Source organism: Nicotiana sylvestris, chromosome 6 (genome assembly GCF_000393655.2).
Source record: "Nicotiana sylvestris chromosome 6, ASM39365v2, whole genome shotgun sequence".
Classification (NCBI taxonomy): Eukaryota; Viridiplantae; Streptophyta; class Magnoliopsida; order Solanales; family Solanaceae; genus Nicotiana; species Nicotiana sylvestris.
The window spans coordinates 180,321,272-180,346,208 of NC_091062.1; positions in this window are offsets into that span (position 1 = coordinate 180,321,272).

Genomic DNA, 24,937 nt, shown 5'->3' on the forward strand with positions numbered 1-24,937 from the left:
TCCAACTCCAAAGATGGCTACGGCATCAGTTATGGTAGCTGTTGAAATGTTGAAAAATGGTTTCGTACCGGACAAGGGTCTGGGTGCGTCTCTGCAAGGTATTGTGCAGCCAGTTTCTCTTCCAAAGAATCTGGATACTTTTGGTTTGGGTTTCAAGCCTACCGTTGCAGACGTGAGAAGAGCTAGAAAAATGAAACAAAAAGCATGGGCATTGCCAAAGCCAATCCCACGTCTGTCTAGGTCATTCGTCAGGCCGAGTATCAGAAAGAAACTGTTGTCAAAGGTCCCTGGACCATTGATTGGTGCCGATGGAGATTTGGAGAAGGGGTTTGAAAGGTTATTCGTCGAGGTTAACATGGTTCAGGTTGGGGAAGGGTCCAGCAGGGCAGATGTGCAATTCGTGGGACCACATGCAAAAGTCAACAACTGGAAATCTACTCCTCTTCCTATCCAGAGGGAGTCTTGGTAGTGGGTTCTGATTTTCTTTTAGTTATCTGGATTATTCCAGGGTCTGTAATTCAGATATTATGTTCCGTCTAGTTGGATGTGTTAAAACCCTGTTATCTTTATATTCAATGAAATGCAATTGTTCCTTTTCCTTCATTTCTTCTAATTTAATTTTTTTTTTTGTTTTCTTCTTTTGTACAATTCTTTTTATGCTGATATCAATGACATAACATGCATGAGAAATCCTCGGCCCAGTTTTAAAAGCCAATCTAACTCTGAAATAATAATACAAGAAATTAAGTGTGATGACGAGTTGGAGTTTGAGGATGATGAGGCCTATGAAGAAATTAGTAAGGAACTAAGTCATTTTGAGGAAAAGCCCAAACCTAATTTGAATGACACAGAAATAGTTAATCTAGGGGACCAAGAAAATGTCCGTGAAACTAAAATAAGTGTCCATCTGGAACCTCAACTTTGGGAAGAGATAATTAAAGTATTGTTCGAATACAAAGACGTTTTTGCATGGTCCTATGACGACATGCCGGGTCTGAGCACTGATTTAGTGGTTCACAAGTTGCCCACTGACCCGACATTCCCTCCTGTCAAACAGAAGCTGAGAAAATTCAAAACGGATATGAGTGTAAAGATCAAGGAAGAGGTCACCAAGCAGTTCGATGCCAAAGTCATTCGGGTCACCCGGTATCCCACCTGGTTGGCCAATATTGTGCCTGTACCGAAGAAGGATGGCAAGACCCGGGTGTGTGTTGACTATCGGGATCTTAATAAGGCAAGTCCAAAAGACAATTTCCCATTGCCGAACATCCATATCTTGATTGATAATTGCGCCAAACATGAGATTGGTTCTTTTGTGGATTGTTATGCGGGTTATCATCAGATCTTAATGGACGAGGAAGATGCAGAAAAGACGACATTCATCACGCTGTGGGGAACGTACTGCTATCGGGTCATGCCATTCGATTTGAAAAATGCTGGGGCGACCTACATGAGAGCAATGACAACAATATTCCATGATATGATACACCAGAAAATCGAGGTGTACGTGGATGATGTGATCGTGAAGTCTAGAAAGCAGTCTGACCATGTCAAGGATCTGAAGAAGTTCTTCCGAAGGCTTCGCAGGTACAATCTCAAGCTTAATCCTGCAAAGTGTGCTTTTGGGGTGCCGTCTGGAAAGTTGTTGGGGTTCGTAGTTAGCCGCCGGGGCATTGAATTGGACCCATCGAAAATCAAGGCCATCCAGGAATTGCCACCTCCGAAGAACAAGACCGAGGTGATGAGTTTGTTGGGGAGATTGAATTATATCAGCAGGTTCATCGCTCAGCTCACGACAACTTGTGAGCCTATCTTCAAGCTGTTAAAGAAAGACGCTGCAATCAAATGGACAAATGAATGTCAGGAGGCGTTTGATAAGATAAAGGGGTATTTGTCAAATCCACCCGTGTTGGTCCCGCCAGAACCAGGACAACCTTTGATTCTATATTTGACAGTATTGGACAATTCATTTGGCTGTGTATTGGGTCAACATGATATCACTGGAAGGAAGGGGAAGGCCATATATTATCTCAGCAAGAAATTCACACCGTACGAGGTCAAGTACACTCAGCTTGAGAGGACATGTTGCGCCCTAACCTGGGTGGCGCAGAAGCTGAAACATTATTTGTCATCTTACACTACCTATCTCATATCTCGCTTGGATCCATTGAAGTATATCTTTCAGAAGCCTATGCCCACAGGGAGGCTTGCAAAGTGGCAGATCCTGCTCACAGAGTTTGACATCGTCTACGTGACTCGAACTGCAATGAAAGCATAGGCCTTGGCAGACCACTTGGCCGAGAACCCGGTTGATGAAGATTACGAACCTTTGAAAACTTATTTCCCTGATGAAGAGGTGATGCACATTGATGAGTTGGAACAATTCGAGAAGCCTGGATGAAAAATTTTCTTTGACGGAGCCGCAAACATGAAGGGCGTGGGGATAAGAGCAGTACTTATTTCTGAAACAGGGCAGCACTACCTTGTTATGGCTCAGCTTCGTTTTTACTGTACCAACAACATGGCTGAGTACGAGGCATGTATTCTGGGTTTGAGGTTAGCTGTGGATATGGGTGTCTAGGAAGTCTTGGTCTTGGGTGACTCGGACCTCCTGGTGCACCAGATTCAGGGAGAATGGAAAACACGGGATTTGAAACTCATACCATACAAACAATGTTTGCATGATCTTTGTCAACGGTTTCAGTCAATAGAGTTCAGGCATATCCCAAGAATACATAATGAAGTCGCCGATGCTTTGGCCACTCTGGCGTCAATGTTACATCTTCCAGATAAGGCTTATGTGGACCTTTTGCAGATTTAGGTCCGTGATTAGCATGCTTACTATAACATGGTGGAAGAAGAACTAGATGGGGAGCCATGGTTCCATGATATCAAAGAATACATTAGGATGGGGTATATCTGGTACAGGCCACTGGTGATCAGAAAAGAACAATTTGACAATTGGCAAGCGGATTTTTCTTCAGTAGAGGGGTGTTATACAAAAGAACTCCAGATTTGGGATTGCTAAGATACATAGATACTAGACAGGCCACAACAATCATGACTGAGGTACACTCCGGAGTTTGTGGACTGCATATGAGTGGGTACGTTCTGGCAAAGAAGATTCTCCGAGCAGGTTACTACTGGCTCACTATGGAGCGAGATTGCATCAATTTTGTGCGTAAATGTCATCAGTGCCAAGTGCATGGAGATTTGATTCATTCTCTACCATATGAATTACATCCAATGTCTACACCATGGCCTTTTGTTGCTTGGGGCATGGATGTCTTTGGGCCAATCGAGCCGGCATCATCGAACGGACACATGTTTATCCTGGTAGCCATTGATTATTTCACTAAGTGGGTTGAAGCGAAAACGTTCAAATCTATGAGTAAAAAAGCAGTGGTCGACTTTGTGCATTCAAATATCATCTGTCGGTTTGGGATTCTAAAGGTAATCGTCACGTACAATGGCGCTAATCTCAACAGTCATATGATGACAGAGACATGTCAGCAGTTTAAGATTATACATCACAATTCCACCCCATACCGCCCTAAGGCAAATGGAGCGGTCGAGGCAGCCAACAAGAATATAAAGAAGATACTTCGAAAAATGGTGGAAGGTTCTAGACAGTGGCATGAAAAGTTGATGTTTGCATTGCTGGGTTATCGCACTACTGTCCGTAATTCGGTAGGGGCCACTCCTTATTTGTTGGTGTATGGCACGGAGGCGGTGATACCCCTAGAAATTGAAATCTCATCCCTTCGGATTGTCGCTGAGGCAGAAATTGATGACGTTAAATGGGTCAAAACCCGCTTGGAACAATTAAGTCTGATCGATGAAAAGAGATTGGCAGCAGTGTGTCACGACAAATTATACCAACAGAGGATGGCGAGGGCATATAACAAGAAGGTGCATCCACGGAAGTTTGAAGTGGGTCAGTTAGTGTTGGGACGTATCTTACCTCATCAGGCTGAAGCAAAGGGAAAGTTTGCCCCAAACTGGTAGGGGCCATTTGTTGTAACTAGAGTGTTGTCCAATGGCGCGTTATATTTGACAGATGTAGAAGGGAAATGTGTAGAAATGGCTATTAATTCCGATGCAGTCAAAAGATACTATGTATGATTTCTTTCTTTGATTGTACTTTTTGTATTTGGCATATTTTAAAGATTGAAATGACGAGGGCATTTTGTTCTGCTATCTAAACACTTTATCCTTTGTGACTCCCTTTTGAGCCTTATTTATCTTCTTTCATACCCCTCTTTCGGGATCAACGACACGATTCAGAAACGCAAGTGCAGAGGATAAGTAAGTGGAAAAAAAAGGATGAACAGGAAAGGAAGAGGGAAAGTGAATTGAGAGATGAACGAATGAAAGAGGTCTGCTGGTGAAATTTTTTTAGGGCACCGCAGGATGAACAAGGTCAAGGTTTGGATAAAGTAATCAGGTCATGGAAATTCGGGGGCAACGAAGTGCGGAAACTGAAAGTTGATTGGTTGGACAGATTGGGCTGACTAATCCGAAATGCATGTCATGATCATTGGTACCAGCTGTTCCATTCGGATAAGTTTCTTTTTCTTTTTCCTTTTGTAGCAGTCATATGGTTTTGGATTCTTCTTATCCTTAACCTGCAAAGTCATTGCATTTCATTTTCTTTTGGGTATTTATCTAGAGATGTTTCAATGTCAGTCTTGTTCAAATCAAGTGAAAAGGATTTCAAAGCTCACTACCAACTTCCAAACTTGCAAAGCATGAAGTGGTCAAAGCATACTAAGGATAACATGACGTAAGAGGGGATACAAGGAATCACCGGAAGCTGCATCGGTGGAATTGTTTGGTAATGTCATGGGAGACACAAAAGTTCAGATAAAGGGGTCAGAGGTAAAACAACAGCGGGGGTATAGAACACTCAGTTCGTCAAAGGTCATGAGGTTTGAAAGTAAGTCAGAAAGTCAAAGCAGTTCAGGGCCGGTTCGGAGAAGCCAGTCAGAACAAACATTGCAGCAAAAAGATCTTCAGCAAGAATTCCATCAGCTAACCACCACTTTAAACTGACAAAATTTTCTTTGATTGAAACAGGTGCAGAAAATTCGTTGGATTCGGAGAAACTCTCCGTGGAGAAAGGCAGTCACCAAACAGGTTTGATTTTTAATTTTCAGGACCCTCCTAGAAAATGGGACCTAGTTTAAATGTTCAGAAATAGTATAATCTAGCATAAATGCATCCCAAAGGAATATAAGTTGGCTTAGAAGTTTGCATGTTCGAGATAGAACTCAATTAGGAGTTTTTCAGGACCCTCCTGGATAATGGGACTTAGCTTTAAAATTTCGATTAAATAGCAACATTTAGCGTAAATTTTGCTGTAGGGTAGTATAATTCAGCCATAAAAGCTGTCACCCTTAAGATAAAATTTGACCTTTGATTTTCAGGACCCTCCTGGATAATGGGGAGTAGTTTAAAGATCCTCTTAGATAGCAAGATTTAGCAAAAGTCACACCTGTAGAAGATATAACTTAGATTTTAAATTGTCATTTAGTTAAGAGTTGTCAGGACCCCCCTGAATAATGGGACATAGCTTTCAAATCTTTAGTAACACTTGGTTATATGATTTAGTTTTACAAACACATCTGTCCCCAATCGCCAAACTGGGGCAGAAAATTTTCTTTGTTTTTGTCTGTTTTGTTGAAGTCAGGAGCCCACCTGGAGAGCATGGAATACATTTCAAGTTGAAGTCAGGAGCCCGCCTAGAGAGTAGGGAATACTTTCAAATGTTGAAGTCAGGATCCCGCTTGGAGAGCAGGGAATCATTTCAAGTTGAAGTCAGGAGCCCGCCTGGAGAGTAGGGAATACTTTCAAATGTTGAAGTTAGGAGCCCGCCTGGAGAGCAGGGAATACTTTCAAGCATAGCAGTCAGGAGCCCGCCTAGAGAACAAGGGAGTAAAATTTAAGGTTTAGCTTTCAAACTCTTTGTTTTGTTCATTTTGAAGTCAGAAGCCCGCCTGGAGAACAAGGGAATACATTTCAAGTTGAAGTCAGGAGCCCGCCTGGAGAGTGTCACACCTTTTTTTTCGTCCGCGCAAAGGGGCGCGAAAGGGAGTTTTTTCCAATTAAAGGACAATCGAAACGGGATTTATTTATTTATTTCAGAGTCACCACTTAGGAGATTTATGGTGTCCCAAGTCACCGGTCGAATCCCGAATCGAGGAAAAGAATGACTCTGTTTAACAGTCTGCGCACCAGAAATCCGGATAAGGAATTATGTTAACCCGGGAGAAGGTGTTAGGCATTACCGAGTTCCGTGGTTCTAGCACGGTCGCTCAACTGTTATATTCGGCTTGATTATCTGATATAATACATGTTGAACATATGCGCGAATTTTGACTTTTAACCGCTTTTATCATTATTATTATTTTTATCGAGAATTGCAACATCGTGAAAATATATCTCGAACCACGTCACATCAATGTACCCGTGGTTATCGACATATTTCGACTCTATTGAGTTTGGATTTGGGTCACATAAATGTGTACCCGAGTTTAAGAAAATAAATTGTTAAAGGCGCGCTTAAAGCGACTAGCGTATCATTATTTTTGGGGTAAGCTCGTGAAATTTGCTAAACGACCGATCCCGAAGTCTATACAATTATTAACCTTTTATTGAGGGCCCCGCAACTTATACATTTTATTGGGTGAGGCTCATCTCATTTATTTTAACAGGATAATCCTAAAGTGCCTCCATTTTTTTTATTAAATTTGTCTCTACGAAATGAAAGAGAAAAGGTCCTAATTTATTTACATGTTTGAGTTGTTATAGTTGGGTTTCGAATATAATTCATAAAATCTGAAAATGATGCAAGCAGGGTAGTCCGTTGCCAATGCGGGCCCAGGCCCAACGTGTATGGCGCAAAACTGGACTTGGGCCATCTCATTCACATGTTACTACCTAGTTACATTATACTAGACATGTTCACAGTTTGTCAAATTAAAAAAAAAACTTGGCAATCTAATTTTAATCCTAGACCATTTATATACTGAAATTAACCAATAGTATTTAACTAAACAATATTCCTACAAATTCCAAAACGGTCTATTCGTTTAATGAACTAACTGTTGAATGTTTAAGAATAGTCTAAATCAGCTAACATGTTTTTTGAGACATGATAATCATCCAACAATAATGAATTAACTAGACAGAGTTACTACACCATTTTTTTTTTAGGCAATACATAGATAGTTCATCCGCTAAGCTACCGTCAGATGTTCCACTATATATATTAAACAGCTACATGATTCTGATTAGAGTAAGCTAAATAATTTATATATACAAATAACATTCAGAATATAATTAAAATAAATTCAGAACTTCAACTCTTCATTTCGTATTCATGTTTCATGTTTCAGTTTACAGTAATCAGCGTGTCAGTTGTGTACCTGATATTGGAAGCAAAAGAAAATGAAGATCAGCAGAAATGCAGTAGCATACAACAACAGCGACACCCAGCAACCAGTAACAACCAACAACGAGAAACCAGTGACCGATTTTATAATCGAGATAAAAATCCAGAAACACCAACAACAATCAACGGACAAAAGCAAAGGGAATCTTTTTAGATTTGAAAGACTAGTTAATGTTTAACCCTTAATTTCTGAATTCGTATATCAGAATATTTAGATGATATATCAGGTGTATACCACTCTCTATTTAAATTTTCAGAATGTTTTTTTTTGAAGTCTTAATATTTTCGGAATTTTTTCTCTCTCTTTAATATCCAGCTCCCCCTTTTAATTCTGTCCAAGTCCCCTCTATTTATTACCAACTTTCAGCATTTTAAAATTAAATCTCACTATCTTTCACCCATCCCCCTTTTAATCCCACTACCTAATGTTTTGTCCCCCACTACATTAAACAAATACATTATCCCCTCCATTATATCTTGTCCCCCATGCCTACCTTAAACAATTATATTATTCCCCCACTACATTATGTCTTGTCCCCCACCATGTACTATTTTAATATTATTTAATCTTAATGGACAGAGCACTCAAAATAAAAAATTGTTCAGATTTTCAATTCCAAAAATACCCCTCTGAAATTACTGAAATAACCATTTTACCCCTGAAAATACTGCAATTGACCATTCTATCCCCATCAGCTATAACCAATTCACATAATCAATTATAACCAAAATATAGCAGCTATAACCAATTCCTAATCAAATTTTATGAACAAACTCAAACTAAATGATGAACAACAAAGAAACAACTAGAATTATTTTGAATGAACAATATTTTTAAACAACAAATCTACTTTCAGATTTCAACAACAATAACAAACAAGTATATTCAAATCAATGAGCTCAAATTCAAATTAAACTTAAACAAAACAAATAAACAGATTCAAATCACTAAACTCAAATAATCAATTGATCTTCAAATTAAATCCAACAACATTACAACAAAGATACATGATTCAAACTAAATCAAAAAATTAAAAACCAAAACATAAACCCATATTAAATCACTGGATTAAAAACGAACTTCAAACAAAAAAATGAACACGAATTAAATCTAAATTAAACAACAAAGAACGGATTCAAGCGATTAAACTAACACTCTATATTAAAACTAAATCCTTTTAAATTAATAAAAACAAACTGAAGAAATAATTAATTGAATCTTCAACTTAAATTAAACTAACAACTTCTACCTAAAAATAAACAAGAAAAATGGAACAAACTGAAAAAATAAAAAAAAAACGATAAACACGAATTAGTTAAACCAACTAACCGGATCGGAACGACGATGAACTCGAACCAAGACTGCCCATGACCTAACAGATCTCGACTTCAACGACAACCCACCTCCTCTTTTAACCTTGACGAACTTAGAACGACAAGTGACGAACAACAACGGACTCCAACGAAAACCAAACGAAACCTTGACAGAACTTTGCCGGACTTTAACCGGACTGCCTCGCTTTTCATTCGTGTATGTGCGAGTGGTCATGGAAGCAGTAGGGTGAGTTCTTGGGTTTTCTTTGTTGGAGGTCGACGAGGCTTAGGCCATGGTAAAGAAGACGAAGACGAAGCAACAGTAACAGCAGCAGCGCTGCTTGTCGCGATGGAGTTGGTGGTTTGGTTTCCTTGGCGGACGGGGAGGCTGGACGTGCTGGGGGTCAGCTAGACGTGAAGCAGAAGACGCAGCAACGCAGCAGCGGCGGAGCAGCAGCAGCGACGGGCAGCAGCAACGCAGCAGGTGAGGTTTGTTGGCGGAGCTGCTGGTCGTTTGGACGGAGAAGATGAAGCAAAAGAAGCAGTAGGTGAAGCTGGGGTGCTGGTCATCGCCACTGGTCGACGAGGAAGGCAGCCATGGGAGCTCGAGCTCGAGCTCGACGAAGAAGAAGAAAGCACTTGCTGGCCTCTTAGGATTGTTGGGATCCTTGGCAGCCTGCTTCTCCTTTTTAGTCTGAGGAGCAGCCATTGTCGAGCTAGAACTAGACATGGAGAAAACGAAGCTGAAGGGGGAGGTCGTTCATGGCTGTCGTGCGTGTGTGTGAAAGGGGCAGCCATGGATGAAGCTTGTTTGGAGGATGAAGAGAAGGAGAGGGGGGTGGACGGATGGTTTTGGGTGTTAGGGTTTTTGGAGTGAAAAAATGAAAAAAATGGGAAGATAGGGGTGGGGTCGTTGGGCTATGGGGCAGACCGGGTCGGCCCGGGTTGAAATGGACCGGGTCATGGGGAAAACTTTTTGGGCTTGTGGTTTAAAATTGAAGAAAAAGCCTAATCCGGTCTTCTTCTATTTTTTGTTCTCTTTTCTTTCACTTATTAATAAAACTAAAATGTTAAAATTAAATTATAAAAACCAAAATTATCTTAAAATACTAATTAACTCCTAATAATAATTATCACCCAAAATTAAACATTAATAAAATAAAAATCACACAATTTGGACATTAAATGTTAAAAATGCAAAAGATCCCTATTTTTTGTAATTTTCATTTTTGTAAAACAAACTCAATTACTTATAATTGTAAACTTAAATCCTAAACACAAATGCGACGTATTTTTGTATTTTTTTTATTTATTTAGCAAATAAACATGCACAGACAAAAATGTAAACAATACAAGAAAAATAACACAAAATTCACAACAATTGCAAACATTTAAAAAATTGTTTTATTTTTTGGAATTTTTGGGAGTAATTCTCATATATGGCAGAAATCACGTGCTTACAGTTGACCCTCTTTGTCCGAAAACACGAAGTGTTATCGTGCAAAGATAAAGTGAGCGATTTTTGCCCATCTGAGTACTCTGTGTGAAGCATTTTTTGAAAAAAGTTTAACCGAACCTTTGCTTCAAAGGTTTCCTACATATCCCCGGCTAGAAGGGAATCAGGTTAATGTAGTTCGGGAAGTTTTGGTAGCTGGAACTACCATGGAACTGCAATGTTACTGCTGTTGCATGCTGCTTTTACTGCTTGTTGACCTCCTTATTACATCATGCTGAAAGAAAACAAGAAGCTAGACTAGACCATGGTATATGAATTACAAAATCTTATCTATATCATGCTCTTGTGTCTCTTGTTGCTTTGATGTCTTGGTGACTCCTCTGGTATTTCTTTACTTTCGATTTGTCTTGTATTCTCCCTTGACTGCCGATCTCGAACTGCTTATTTCCTTTTCGCATTATTTTTCATCGAGTCTTGGACTTCCTTTCTCTGCTGGGGATTCTTGTTGTTTCCCGCTGGGGATTCCGGTTGGATTCCTCTGCTTTTCTGACTCGAAATGTATTCCTCTATTATATGGGCGGGCTCCTAACTTCAACCAACAACTTTAAAAAATAAATCGATATTCTGTTTTTCAGGGGGGCTCCTGACCTCGACAACAACTTTAAAATAAATCGCCATTCTGTTCTTCAGGGGGACTCCTGACCTCGACAACATCTTTTGAAAATAAATCGTCTTTCCTCTCTTCAGGCGGGCTCCTGACCTCATCAACAACTTTGAAAATAAATTGCCATTCCTCTATTCAGGCGGGCTCCTGACCTCAACCACATTTTTTTTTAAAAAATAAATCGCCATTCCTTTCTTCAGGCGGGCGAGATTTCAAACTTCGAAAATTAATCGCCATTCTGTTCTTCAGGGGGGCTCCTGACCTCGACAACATTTTTTGAAAACAAATCTCCTTTCCTCTCTTCAGGCGGGCACCTGACCTCATCAACAACTTTGAAAATAAATTGTCATTCCTCTCTCCAGGCGGGCTCCTGACCTCAACCACATTTTTTTTAAAAATAAATCGCCATTCCTTTCTTCAGGCGGACGAGATTTCAAACTTCGAAAATTAATCGCCATTCTGTTCTTCAGGGGGGCTCCTGACCTCGACAACATTTTTTGAAAAATAAATCGCCATTCCTCTCTTCAGGCAGGCTCCTGACCTCAACCACATTTTTTTAAAAAAAAAATCGCCATTCCTTTCTTCAGGCGGGCGAGATTTCGAACTTCGAAAATTAATCGTCATTCTGTTCTTCAGGGGGGCTCCTGACCTCGACAACATTTTTTGAAAAATAAATCGTCATTCCTCTCTTCAGGCGGGCTCCTGATCTAAAAAACAACTTTGAAAATAAATTGTCATTCCTCTCTTCAGGCGGGCTCCTGACTTCAACAATTTCTTAAAATAAATTCAGCCTCCATTCTCCAGGCGGGCTCCTGACTTCTTCAACTTAAAATAAACAACCTCCGTTCTACAGGCGGGCTCCTGACTTCAACAATTTCTTTGAAAATAAATCGAGCTCCTTTCGAGCGATGGAGAAAGATTCATCGAACTAAGATTTGATATCTCAGGAGAAAATTTCATCGGACTAAGATTGTATCGGGAGGGAAATCCATCAGACTAGGACTTTTATCCTAGGAGGAAAATGTAAAGATCAAAGGTTTGAGAAACTTACCTTTGTAATTTCTTCTTTTCTTTTCTTTTTCCCTTGCGCTGCTTTGTTCCTGTTTCAACTCTCAAGCAAAGAAAATTTTATCAGTTTTTAAAATGGTGGCCGATTTGTGGCCTTGCTGGGGATGACTTTCTCCTTTAAAAGCTCGTGTGGTCTTTCCCCGAGACTGCTGGGGATAACACTGTTGGGAAATTATTTACTTACCTGTTGGGGGATAATATTATTGGGAAATCTCCTTTCTTCCCTTTTTTTCCAAAACTACTTCCTTCAAAACTTTTCTCTCTCAACATTGCTGGGGATAAAATGTTATCAGCTGGGGATAATGCTGTCGAGGATAACACTGCTGGGGGATTTTGATTCCTTCAAAACTAGTGCTTCACTCTTCTGAAGGCTGCTGGGAATGACACTGGCCTTTTGCTTCTTTTTTTTCGAGCACAAGTTTCATCCTTTTGTTCTGTCCGTTGGGGAACAACTTCCTTCATTAAAACTTGTTATGCTGGGGGTAAAACTGGTTCAAATACCACTTCCCTTGAGACTGGTGCTATCTTTATTCTTCCCCAAATGGGTATCTGACTTCCAGAAAATTTTCTAAATGAGAGGAAAATTTTTTGCCCTAGTTTGATAATCTCCCTTGTGGCATGCATTTCCGTCATCAATGCCATTTCCTTTACCTGTTTCAAATCAAACAAAATTTGTTAGTTTAAAACGTGGTGGTTGGTTGTGATACTCCTACTGGGGATGGCTTTTCCCTTTCTCCTTCCCTGCTCTGCGTTCCAAAAAACTTGCTGGGGATGATATTATTTGCTGGGGATGATATTATTTGCTGGGGATAATCCCTTTCTATTGGGGATATCCCTCTTCTTTTGTGGCATAGCTCGGAAACTGGCATTTCCCCGACCTTTTATTCTCGTATGAATTTCCCAAATCATGCTCATTGCTCTCATTGATTTGTCCACGGGCCTTGGCCTTGAGGTTTAATAACCTTTGATTTCGGCAAGGATATCCCTTTTGACACTCGTCAATCCTTTTGTCAATCTCCTTTTGCTGGGGATATCTTTCTTGACACTGGCCTCGCGTTTGTTCCTTCCTGACTTAGACCATTTGGATGTTCTAATCAGATCTGGTCTTGCATAATTGGAAAGCTGATGGCAGATTTTGGAGTCATTTCTCACTTGTTCTGACCAAACAGACTCTACTGGGAAATTTTTCTATGAAAGGAGAAATATAAACAAAAAAGGAACCAAATAAAAGACAAAGGAAAAAGATGACTTTTTAACAAGATAAACTATAAATAAAGACCTATCAAACACAGATACTGACTCTAATGGTCATGACATGCACATGTGGCCTATCCTCTGCCGTCAATCGTCTTTCAAGATCTTCATTTGGCGATTCCGCATCTGATTCTCAATCTTATTCGACTTGTAGTGCCCGAAGGGTTTTCACTATCAAGCCTCTCTCATTTTGGTTTTTCTCTCAGTTTTCATCGTTTTATGGTATCCGTGAAGATTTTCACCGATAAGACTCTCTTATTTGTATCACTTTTCAACTGGGGATTTGGAGTGTTGCCGATATGACTCTCTCTGCTGGGGATTCTTTTCGGCTATCAATTCATTTCCAATCTATGATCCTTTTCTCTGTTGGGAATCGGGGTGCTATCCCCGACTTCCGTTTGTATGACTTGGCATCTTTCGAAGACTGATCAGAAGGTCTTTCTTTGGACCGTAATGTGGGGTTTTGGATAGGCTAGAAAGAAAGGGTATTAAAGGCTCAAAAACAAATCAATTTGGGGTTCAAAATTACAAACTTCGGAACCATATTTGTTTACAACAAACGCAACCCTTGCCCTAGTTTCTTGCTTGGGGATTATTATTTTTTTTTAATTTTTTTGTTACACTATACACGCTATGCACACTATGCACCCTATGACCGAGCCGTGAGGCGCCTACGTATCCTCTTTGAGGAATCAGGTCAAACGTAGTTCCCAATTCCTTGTTGTGACTTTCTTTTGTTTTTGTTGTCATTTTTCCTTTTCTTTATCTCTTCTCTTTTTTTTTCTTTTTGTCGTTTTTTTTTCTTTTTCTTTTTCTTTTCTTATTTTTTTATGTTTGTGTTTCTACTCTTTGCTACTGATTCCAAAAGAGGGGTATGAAAGAAAGCAAATAAGGCTCAAAGGGTTAACGAAGGAGAAAGTGTTTAGATAGCAGAATAAAATGCCTTCGTCATTCCAATCTTCAAAACACGGCAAGCACAAACAACACCATTAAATATTCGCCACATCTTCTGATTGTGTCGGACTTGATAACCATATGCATACATTTGCCTTTTCATTTGTCATTTTTAAAGTACCATTGGTCAATACTCTCACTTGATTTTATGGTTTTTCTTTATGTTTTATTTGCCCCAGTTCCACATGACTCGAGCTCCGAATAATCTCAAACCGTCCTTATTTCCTTTAAATGTTCTGATCACCTCTCCAGGGTTTTATGATTAACTTTTAAGATTAGGCCCAAACTGTGTGTGCATGTCATGTCACTAGAATCGGCGTTGAACGAGGACAAAACAAAAGGATAAAAAGAACTAAACAAAGAAGATGAGTGGAAATAATAAAAGGCCGGATTTTGCATTAGACTACGGGTGAAATGGTTTGAATAACAAAACAAACAAAAACAAACCAGAATAAAATTCTGAAACAAACATGGACAAAACTAAACAAACCGCTATGACAAAATGGAAAGATAAGAAAGTTTGACATAGGACAATATCCGGATTACAACCCTAAGAATAATCCGGACAACAGAAATGACAACAAAATAAGCCACCAAAAGCTTCTCTCTTGCTAACCAAGGAACGGAGCATCCTCCCACTTATCAAACCTGGCATCTTAGCCACTGAGCTTCGCATCAATATTGCCAAGACCATTACCAACTTTAATATCATCAACCTCAGTCAACAAGTTCCCAATAGGATTCGAGTGCTCCCTGTCATCAGGCAACTTCCCCACAAAGTGTTCATCATGACGTGTAGGTAAAGGATTCTGCGCGATATTCTGGGTGTCACTATCTTGGATCACAATCAGATTTTCCTGGATCATCCTTTCTATTTCTCTTTTTAAATTACGACAGCTCTCAATGCTGTGCCCTCTGACATTGGAGTGGTATGCGCATCGTGCAGCAGGATCAAAGCTTCTTGCACGTGGATCTGGAGTATATGAGGGGAACGGCTCAATCAGGCCAGCATGCCTTAGCCTTTCAAACAGACTTGCATAAGATACTCCGATAGGGGTGAGAGCCTTTCCTCGCTTCAGCAACCTCTCGTTCCTAAATGTCTGATTTGGCTTAAAACCTGATCAAGGAGGCTTCCGGTATACTTGAGGGGGTGGATAGGCCTTTTGTGGAGCTGGGTATTTGGAAAGTGAAGCATGTCTTTGGGAGTTTCGTGGAGAGAAGTAGCGTTGGGGAGGGGAGTAGCGTTGACGAGTGATGGAGCTACTCGGGTAGCTGGGAAAGCTACCATAAGTGGGTTAGGATGGAGAGTATGGGGGATCATCCATTATGGTGTTGGATGCTTGGGTAAGGACAGAGTTTAAGAAGCTTGGCGGTGGCGGGGGTGGTGCTTTCCCAGTCATCCATGCCTGATACATGTCTGTCACATGCTATCTCAGCATTTTCACTTCTTCTACCAACCCGTTGTTCCGTTCGACCAGTTGTTGTCGGTCATCGGTATCGACCCACTCAGTTCTGAGGTTCTGTGTCATTGTCCTTTGACTTTGCTTTGCAGGGAGGAGTTACCACAACCAACCACTTTTCTATATATGAACACAGCAAAGTGAAGCCATCACGTTAGTGTTAGGGCATTTGACAGATAATCATATATCAGAGATGCAGTGCACCTAAGCAATTAAACCGTTCTATCACGCATTCACTTCAGTTACGTGTGTCGTTCCGGCTTCTTGTAATTGTGCCCCTTTGAAAATCTTCCGCACTTTCCTTTATTTCTCATTCTCTTTTTTTTTTATTATTATTCCTTTTTTCTTGAGTGGTGGTCGAATCTTATGGAGATTGCCTACGTATCATGACCCCGCATGAATCAGACCTTGCGTAGTTCGGACTCATAAAAAGTAAACAACAATAAAACATTTTTGGAATTATTTAAAGACGAACAACAGGCTCGAAAGTCAAACGGCCCACATTCTCTAATCCAAAGAAATACAAATTCAAGCAAAATAAAATGACAGATTCCTTCCCTTATATGCCAATTTTGACCAAACGGCTGTTTTTGCAAACGTGGACCCTTCCCAATTTCAAATGAATTTTGTGGTCGGGAAGATTATTTTATGACATTTCACAAACTTGTCTGTTCTTTTACGAAAATAGCCTTTTGAAAATTGAAAGATACGTCTAAGGCTATTTCGGCAAGAACGGTTTAAGACACCGCCGAGGTTGGCTCGGCCTATTTTGACTAAAAATCCAAACAGCATTCACCTGGCCGCTGACTCTTGATTTTTTAATTTTTTTTTTAAATTAAAATAAAAAAACCTGGTGTTGCAAACACAGCCTTTCAGCGTCTTGGGGACAAATATTTTAAGGTTGCGTTAGCTAACCGACCAAAATCCTTAAAAAAATGACCCAAGGTGGCTGTTTATACAAAGTCAGCCTTCCGGCGTCCCTTTCGGGAACATTCGACTATTTTTGACAAAAACAGCATCACCCGACTTATTTATGACTCTCTTATTTTATTTTCTATTTTTTTTCAAAATAGAAGACCCAATATTGCGAACACGACCTTTCAGCGCCTCAACGGCGAAGATTTTAAGGCTGCGTGGGTCAACTGGCAAAAATCTTAAAAATGACCCAAATGTGGCTGTTTATGCAAAGTCAGCCTTCCGGCGTCCCTTTCGGGAATATTCGGCTATTTTTGACAAAAACTGCATCACCCGACTTATTTATGACTCTCTTGACATTTTATTTTATTTTATTTTATTTTTATATTTTTTTTTTTTGGCTATTTTAGCAAAATGGGCGGTTGGACCCGATTAGGGTTGCCTACGTATCTCACATCCGGTGAGAATCAAACCGGCGTAGTTCGCCCATCAGAAATAAAGGAAATAAACTAACTCCCTTTTTTTCGAATAAAAATACTTACAAAGAAGAGAGAAACTATTTTTGAATTTCGATTTTTGTTTTTTTTGTTTTTTTATTTTTTATTTTTTTATTTTTTTGAAAAGAAACGACAACTAAAGATTTTTTTTTTTTGAATTTTAACTTCTTTTTCCTTTTTTTTTCGGAAAGTTCGAAAAATCTTCTAAAGAAAAAGGAAATATTTTTGGACTATTACTCTGAATTTCTGAAAGAAATACTACAAAAGAAAAGAAAAAATATTTTTGAATTTTGAATTTTCTTTTGAATTTTTAAACAAATATTTTGGATTTTGAGAGAGATTAAAAGGAAATATTTTTGTATTATTTTTTAATTGGGGTCTAAAAGACTGAGTAGTGGAAAATATTTTTGGATTTTTTGGAATATGGTGGGCCGGAACCGAAGAGGTTTGCCTACGTATCTCACATCCGGTGAGAATCAGACCCGCGTAGTTCGGGCAATTAACTGAACTATTTTAAAACAAGACTTTTTTTTATTTTCATTTTTGGCAGCAATTAACAAAAACCCCTTTCAAAGCACGACTCTTTTCATTTTCATTTTTGGCATTTTCATAAATAAAAAAACTATTTTTTAGAAAAAAATAAGACTCTTTTTCATTTTCATTTTTCATGGCAAGACAAACTATTTTCCTTTTCTATTTTTGAAAACAAGACATAACAACGCCTTTTTTTTCTATTTTTCCTTTGCTTGTAGTAAAACAAACTAATAAAACAGAGTTTCGACAGTATTTGGGCATTGGGTTTTTCAAAAATAAACAATAACTCCCTAACCGCTATTTTTTTTTCAATTTCACAATATTCCTGATATTCAAAAATCGGTCAGCATGCGGGCGCGAGATAAATAAATGCACGGAAAACAAATAGGATGCATCAGGATGGTCTTTTCATTTCAGGTTGCTAGTCCTAGACGGACCCAACCCCTGTGTTGAGTCCCCTAAGTCAAATGCAACGTGATGCAAATAAGCGTTCCTACTAGGGATCCGGCATGAAGTCACGTTATTCTATGTTCAAAACCTGGGTCGGTGTTCTAGACAGTGTACCCGAGCGGACAACTCGAGTTGAGGAAGGAGCTCCTTTCCGGGAACCAAAAGGCCAGCCGGCTTAGAAACTTTCCGAGCCTCTTTTATTTAGGGTATGACACTAACAGAATAGGGAGTCTCAACCAGTAAGCACATCCCCGGAGGTAAGAAGAGAAAGGTTTCGGCACAGTTTATATACAGTTCAAATAATATCAAAGCGGTAAAAGCAGCATTTAGCACATTGGGCCCAAACATGTAACAAAATCAGATAAAACCAAATATAACAATTTGTCTAAGCTCGAATTTCTAACCCTGAACCAGTGGTTCTGGGATATCCCCAGCAGAGTCGCCAGAGCTGTCACACCTTTTTTTTCGTCCGCGCAAAGGGGCGCGAAAGGGAGTTTTTTCCAATTAAAGGACAATCGAAACAGGATTTATTTATTTATTTCAGAGTCACCACTTAGGAGATTTATGGTGTCCCAAGTCACCGGTCGAATCCCGAATCGAGGAAAAGAATGACTCTGTTTAACAGTCTGCGCACCAGAAATCCGGATAAGGAATTCTGTTAACCCGGGAGAAGGTGTTAGGCATTCCCGAGTTCCGTGGTTCTAGCACGGTCGCTCAACTGTTATATTCGGCTTGATTATCTGATATAATACATATTATAAACTTATGTGCGAATTTTGACTTTTAACCGCTTTTATCATTATTATTATTTTTATCGAGAATTGCAACATCGTGAAAATATATCTCGAACCACGTCACATCAATGTACCCGTGGTTATCGACATATTTCGACTCTGTTGAGATTTGGATTTGGGTCACATAAATGTGCACCCGAGTTTAAGAAAATAAATTGTTAAAGGCGCGCCTAAAGCGACTAGCGTATCATTATTTTGGGGGTAAGGTCGTGGAATTTGCTAAACGACTGATCCCGAAGTCTATACAATTATTAACCTTTTATTGAGGGCCCCGCAACTTATACGTTTTATTGGGTGAGGCTCATCTCATTTATTTTAACAGGATAATCCTAAAGTGCCTACATTTTTTTTATTAAATTTGTCTCTACGAAATGAAAGAGAAAATGTCCTAATTTATTTACATGCTTGAGTTGTTATAGTTGTGTTTCGAATATGATTCATAAAATCTGAAAATGATGCAAGCAGGGTAGTCCGTTGCCAATGCGGGCCCAGGCCCAACGTGTATGGCGCAAAACTGGACCTAGGTCATCTCATTCACATGTTACTACCTAGTTACATTATACTAGACATGTTCACAATTTGTCAAATTAAAAAAAAATTGGCAATCTAATTTTAATCCTAGACCATTTACATACTGAAATTAACCAATAGTATTTAACTAAACAATATTCCTACAAATTCCAAAATGGTCTATTCGTTTAATGAACTAACTGTTGAATTTTAAGAATAGTCTAAATCAGCTAACATGCTTTTTGAGACATGATAATCATCCAACAATAATAAATTAACTAGACATAGTTACTACACCATTTTTTTAGGCAATACATAGATAGTTCGTCCGCTAAGCTACCGTCAGATGTTCCACTATATATATTAAACAGCTACATGATTCTGATTAGAGTAAGCTAAATAATTTATATATACAAATAACATTCAGAATATAATTCAACTCTTCATTTCGTATTCATGCTTCATGTTTCAGTTTACAGTAATCAGCGTGTCAGTTGTGTACCTGATATTGGAAGCAAAAGAAAAGGAAGATCAGCAGAAATGCAGTAGCATACAACAACAGCGACACCCAGCAACCAGTAACAACCAACAACGAGAAACCAGTGACCGATTTTATAATCGAGATAAAAATCCAGAAACACCAACAACAATCAACGGACAGAAGCAAAGGGAATCTTTTCAGATTTGAAAGACTAGTTAATGTTTAACCCTTAATTTCTGAATTCATATATCAGAATATTTAGATGGTATATCAGGTGTATACCACTCTCTCTTTAAATTTCCAGAATGTTTTTTTTTGAAGTCTTAATATTTTCGGAATTTTTTCTCTCTCTTTAATATCCAGCTCCCCCTTTTAATTCTGTCCAAGTCCCCTCTATTTATTACCAACTTTCAGTATTTTAAAATTAAATCCCACTATCTTTCACCCATCCCCCTTTTAATCCCACTACCTAATGTTTTGTCCCCCACTACATTAAACAAATACATTATCCCCTCCATTATATCTTGTCCCTCATGCCTACCTTAAACAATTATATTATTCCCCCACTACATTATGTCTTGTCCCCCGCCATGTACTATTTTAATATTATTTAAATATTATTTAATCTTAATGGACAGAGCACTCAAAATATAAAATTGTTCAGATTTTCAATTCCAAAAATACCCCTCTGAAATTACTGAAATAACCATTTTACCCCTGAAAATACTGCAATTGACCATTCTACCCCCATCAGCTATAACCTATTCACCTAATCAATTATAACCAAAATATAGCAGCTATAACCAATTCCTAATCAAATTTTATGAACAAACTCAAACTAAATGATGAACAACAAAGAAACAACTGGAATTATTTTGAATGAACAATATTTTTAAACAACAAATCTACTTTCAGATTTCAACAACAATAACAAACAACTCTATTCAAATCAATGAGCTCAAATTCAAATTAAACTTAAACAAAACAAATAAACAGATTCAAATCACTACACTCAAATAATCAATTGATCTTCAAATTAAATCCAACAATATTACAACAAAGATACATGATTCAAACTAAATCAAAAAATTAAAAACCAAAACATAAACTCATATTAAATCACTGGATTAAAAACGAACTTCAAACAAAAAAATGAACACGAATTAAATCTAAATTAAACAACAAAGAACGGATTCAAGAGATTAAACTAACACTCTATATTAAAACTAAATCCATTTAAATTAATAAAAACAAACTGAAGAAATAATTAATTGAATCTTCAACTTAAATTAAACTAACAATTTCTACCTAAAAAATAAACAAGAAAAATGAAACAAACTAAAAAAATAAAAAAAACGATAAACACGAATTAGTTAAACCAACTAACCGGATCGGAACGACGATGAACTCGAACCAAGACTGCCCATGACCTAACAGATCTCGACTTCAACGACAACCCACCTTCTCTTTTAACCTCGACGAACTTAGAACGACAAGCGACGAACAACAACAGACTCCAACGAAAACCAAACGAAACCTTGACAGAACTTCGCCGGACTTTAACCCGACTGCCTCACTTTTCATCTGTGTATGTGCGAGTGGTCATGGAAGCAGTAGGGTGAGTACTTGGGTGTTCTTTGTTGGAGGTCGATGAGGCTTAGGCCTTGGTGAAGAAGACGAAGACGAAGCAATAGTAACAGCAGCAGCGCTGCTTGTCGCGATGGAGTTGGTGGTTTGGTTTCCATGGAGGACGGGGAGGCTGGACGTGCTGGGGGTCAGCTGGACGTGAAGCAGAAGACGTAGCAATGCAGCAGCGGCGGAGCAGCAGCAGCGACGGGCAGCAGCAACGCAGCAGGTGAGGTTTGTTAGCGGAGCTGCTGGTCGTTTGGACGGAGAAGATGAAGCAAAAGAAGCAGTAGGTGAAGCTGGGGTGCTGGTCGTCGCCACTGGTCGACGAGGAAGGCAGCCATGGGAGCACGAGCTCGAGCTCGACGACGAAGAAGAAAGCACTTGCTGGCCTCTTAGGCTTGTTGGGATCCTTGGCAGCCTGCTTCTTCTTTTTAGCCTGAGGAGCAGCCATTGTCGAGCTAGAACTAGACATGGAGAAAACGAAGCTGAAGGGGGAGGTCGTTCATGGCTGTCGTGCGTGTGTGTGAAAGGGGTAGCCATGGATGAAGGTTGTTTGGAGGATAAAGAGAAGGAGAGGGGGGGGGGCGGATGGTTTTGGGTGTTAGGGTTTTTGGAGTGAAAAAATGAAAAAAAATGGGAAGATAGGGGTGGAGTCGTTGGGCTATGGGGCAGACCGGGTCAACCCGGGTTGAAATAGACCGTGTCATGGGGAAAACTCTTTGGGCTTGTGGTTTCAAATTGAAGAAAAGGCCCAATCCGGTCTTCTTCTATTTTTTGTTCTCTTTTCTTTCACTTATTAATAAAACTAAAATGTTAAAATTAAATTATAAAAACCAAAATTATCTTAAAATACTAATTAACTCCTAATAATAATTATCACCCAAAATTAAACATTAATAAAATAAAAATCACACAATTTGGACATTAAATGCTAAAAATGCAAAATATGCCTATTTTTTGTAATTTTCATTCTTGTAAAACAAACTCAATTACTTATAATTGTAAACTAGAATCCTAAACGCAAATGCGACGTATTTTTGTATTTTTTTTATTAATTTAGCAAATAAACATGCACAGACAAAAATGTAAACAATACAAGAAAAATAACACAAAATTCACAACAATTGCAAACAATTTAAAAATTGTTTTATTTTTTGGAATTTTTTGGAGTAATTCTCATATTGGGCAAAAATCACGTGCTTACAGAGAGCAGGGAATACATTTCAAATGCAGCAGTCAGGAGCCCGCCTGGAGAGCAGGGAATACTTTCAATCCAGCAATCAGGATCCCACCTGGAGAACAAGGGAGTACAATTTAAGTTTTAGCTTTCAAGTTCTTATCGATATTTGGTAATGTGGTCCATTTTACACTTACATTTGTGCCCAGCCACCAAACTGGGGCAGAAATTTTTTCCTTGTTTTGTCTATGGTGAAGTCAGGAACCCGCCTGGAGAGCAGGGAATACATTTCAAGTTAGCAGTCAGGAGCCCGCCTGGAGAGCAGGGAATACATATCAAGTTCAGCAGTCGGGCACCCACCTGAAGAAGGGGAAAACATCTCAGTTTACAATTCAAGATGGCAACAAACAGATGTTTCCGAGAGAGTGGAGGATAACAAGGCAACAAGAAACGCAAGAGCAAGCTTGAAGATATAGATAGGATTTTTGTAATCCATAGATCATAGTCTAGTCTAGCTTCTTTTATTTTATCATGGTGTAATAAGGGGGTTCAGTAAGCAGTAGCAGCAGCAACAACAACAGTGGAAGTCCAGCTTCATGGTAGTCCTAGCTACCAAACATTCCTGAACTACACTGACCTGATTCCCTTTTAGCCAAGGATATGTAGGCAACCTCAGAAGCAGGGTGCGGTCAACTTTTTCAAAGATGCTTCCCACGGAGTATTCAAACGGGCAAAAATCGCTCGTATCCGCTCACTTATCTTTGCACGAAAACTTTCGTGTTTCCAGGCAAAGAGGGGCAGCTTTGAGCACGTGATTTTTGCCCTATATGTATTACTCCAACAAATTCAAAACAAAATAATTTCTTTCAGTGTTTGCAATTTTGTTGGATTTCGTGGCATTTTCTGTTAATTATTTGCATTTGTCTGTGCACGTTTATTTCATTTAATTCATGAAAAATACAAAAATATGTTGCATCTGCATTTAGGATTTAATTTTATATTTTTTAGATTAATTAGCAAATTAGTTTGTTTTATAAAAAATGAAAATCACAAAAATAATTCATTTTGCATTTTTACTTTTTAATCTTGAATTGTGTAATTGTTCTTTAAAATTAGGGATTTAATTAATTATTGTAAGTACCATGATGAGTGATTAATATATTTGGGTAGGTTAATTTAGTTTGAAAAAATTATTATTAATTAATTTAGGATTTATTTTGATTTTGGGAAAAGAAAAGAATTGTGAATTGAAAAAGGAAAAAGAAAGAATGAAAGAAATCTGGGCTCAAACCCGATTTTGCTGCCCCAGCCCAAGTAATAACCACCCAATACCCGGCCTAACTCACGCCTGACCCGGTCTGGATTTCCCCCCAAACGAAACGACACCGTTTCATTAAGATTGATCTGGGCCATTGATATTGCCTAATCCAACGGATCAGAACTTGGGGGGGGGGGGTTAATATATATATGTCCAAACATCACCCTATCCCACTTCATTTCATCGTTCCCAACCCCCATCCTCAGAAACCTGCCCCCCCAAACCCTAATAGCCGCCCCAGAATTCCCCCACCGTCCGGTAGCGGCGCCACCTCCGATCACTACCAAATTAACACCATGAACTCCCTTCCACCTCCCCATCCCAAATCTCCAAACAATTCCTCTCAAATCCCCCTCCATCGCTTCGAATCTCAGATCTAAGGTCAACAACTAAAACCCTAAAAATTCCCAAATCCACCCAGAATCACACCATGCAATCCCTCATCTCCGTCCTGCCTCAAATATGTGCTTGTTTCATTTCAAACTGGTCCGTCAGTGGTAGAGCAGAGGTCCGGATAGCCCTAAGTCTCTCCCTGGGTTCCTTTCTGGCTCAGCAAGGTTGAGTGAACCCAAAACCGTCATTAATCGTTTGTCTTTTGTTAAGGACAATCGATTAATGACCGTCAAAGGTTCACTTTCTTCTTCAAGGTTTGTTCGAGTTCATGCAGTTCTTGCCGAAGCAGGTTTGGGATAATTTCCTTTGCGTCGATTGGTTTCCTTTTGATCTTTTCTGTTTGTTTGCTTGGTTGTTTGTTTTTCCAGTTTCATCCTTCAGAAGTTTCGTTTCTTTCTTAATTGCATTATGTTCTGGTTGTAAGTTCATTAGTTAGCTTGTTTGCTTAATTGTTAATGACAATCAGCTTCGTAAGGTTTGAGTTTAATTTGGTTTCAATTCGTGAGATTTTCTTCTTTCCGCTAGGTTTCATTTTACGTTTGTGAATTAATTTTGGAACTGAAGCATTGAGATTAGTCAAGTATAGTTCATCGTTTGCATTAATTCTTGTTTC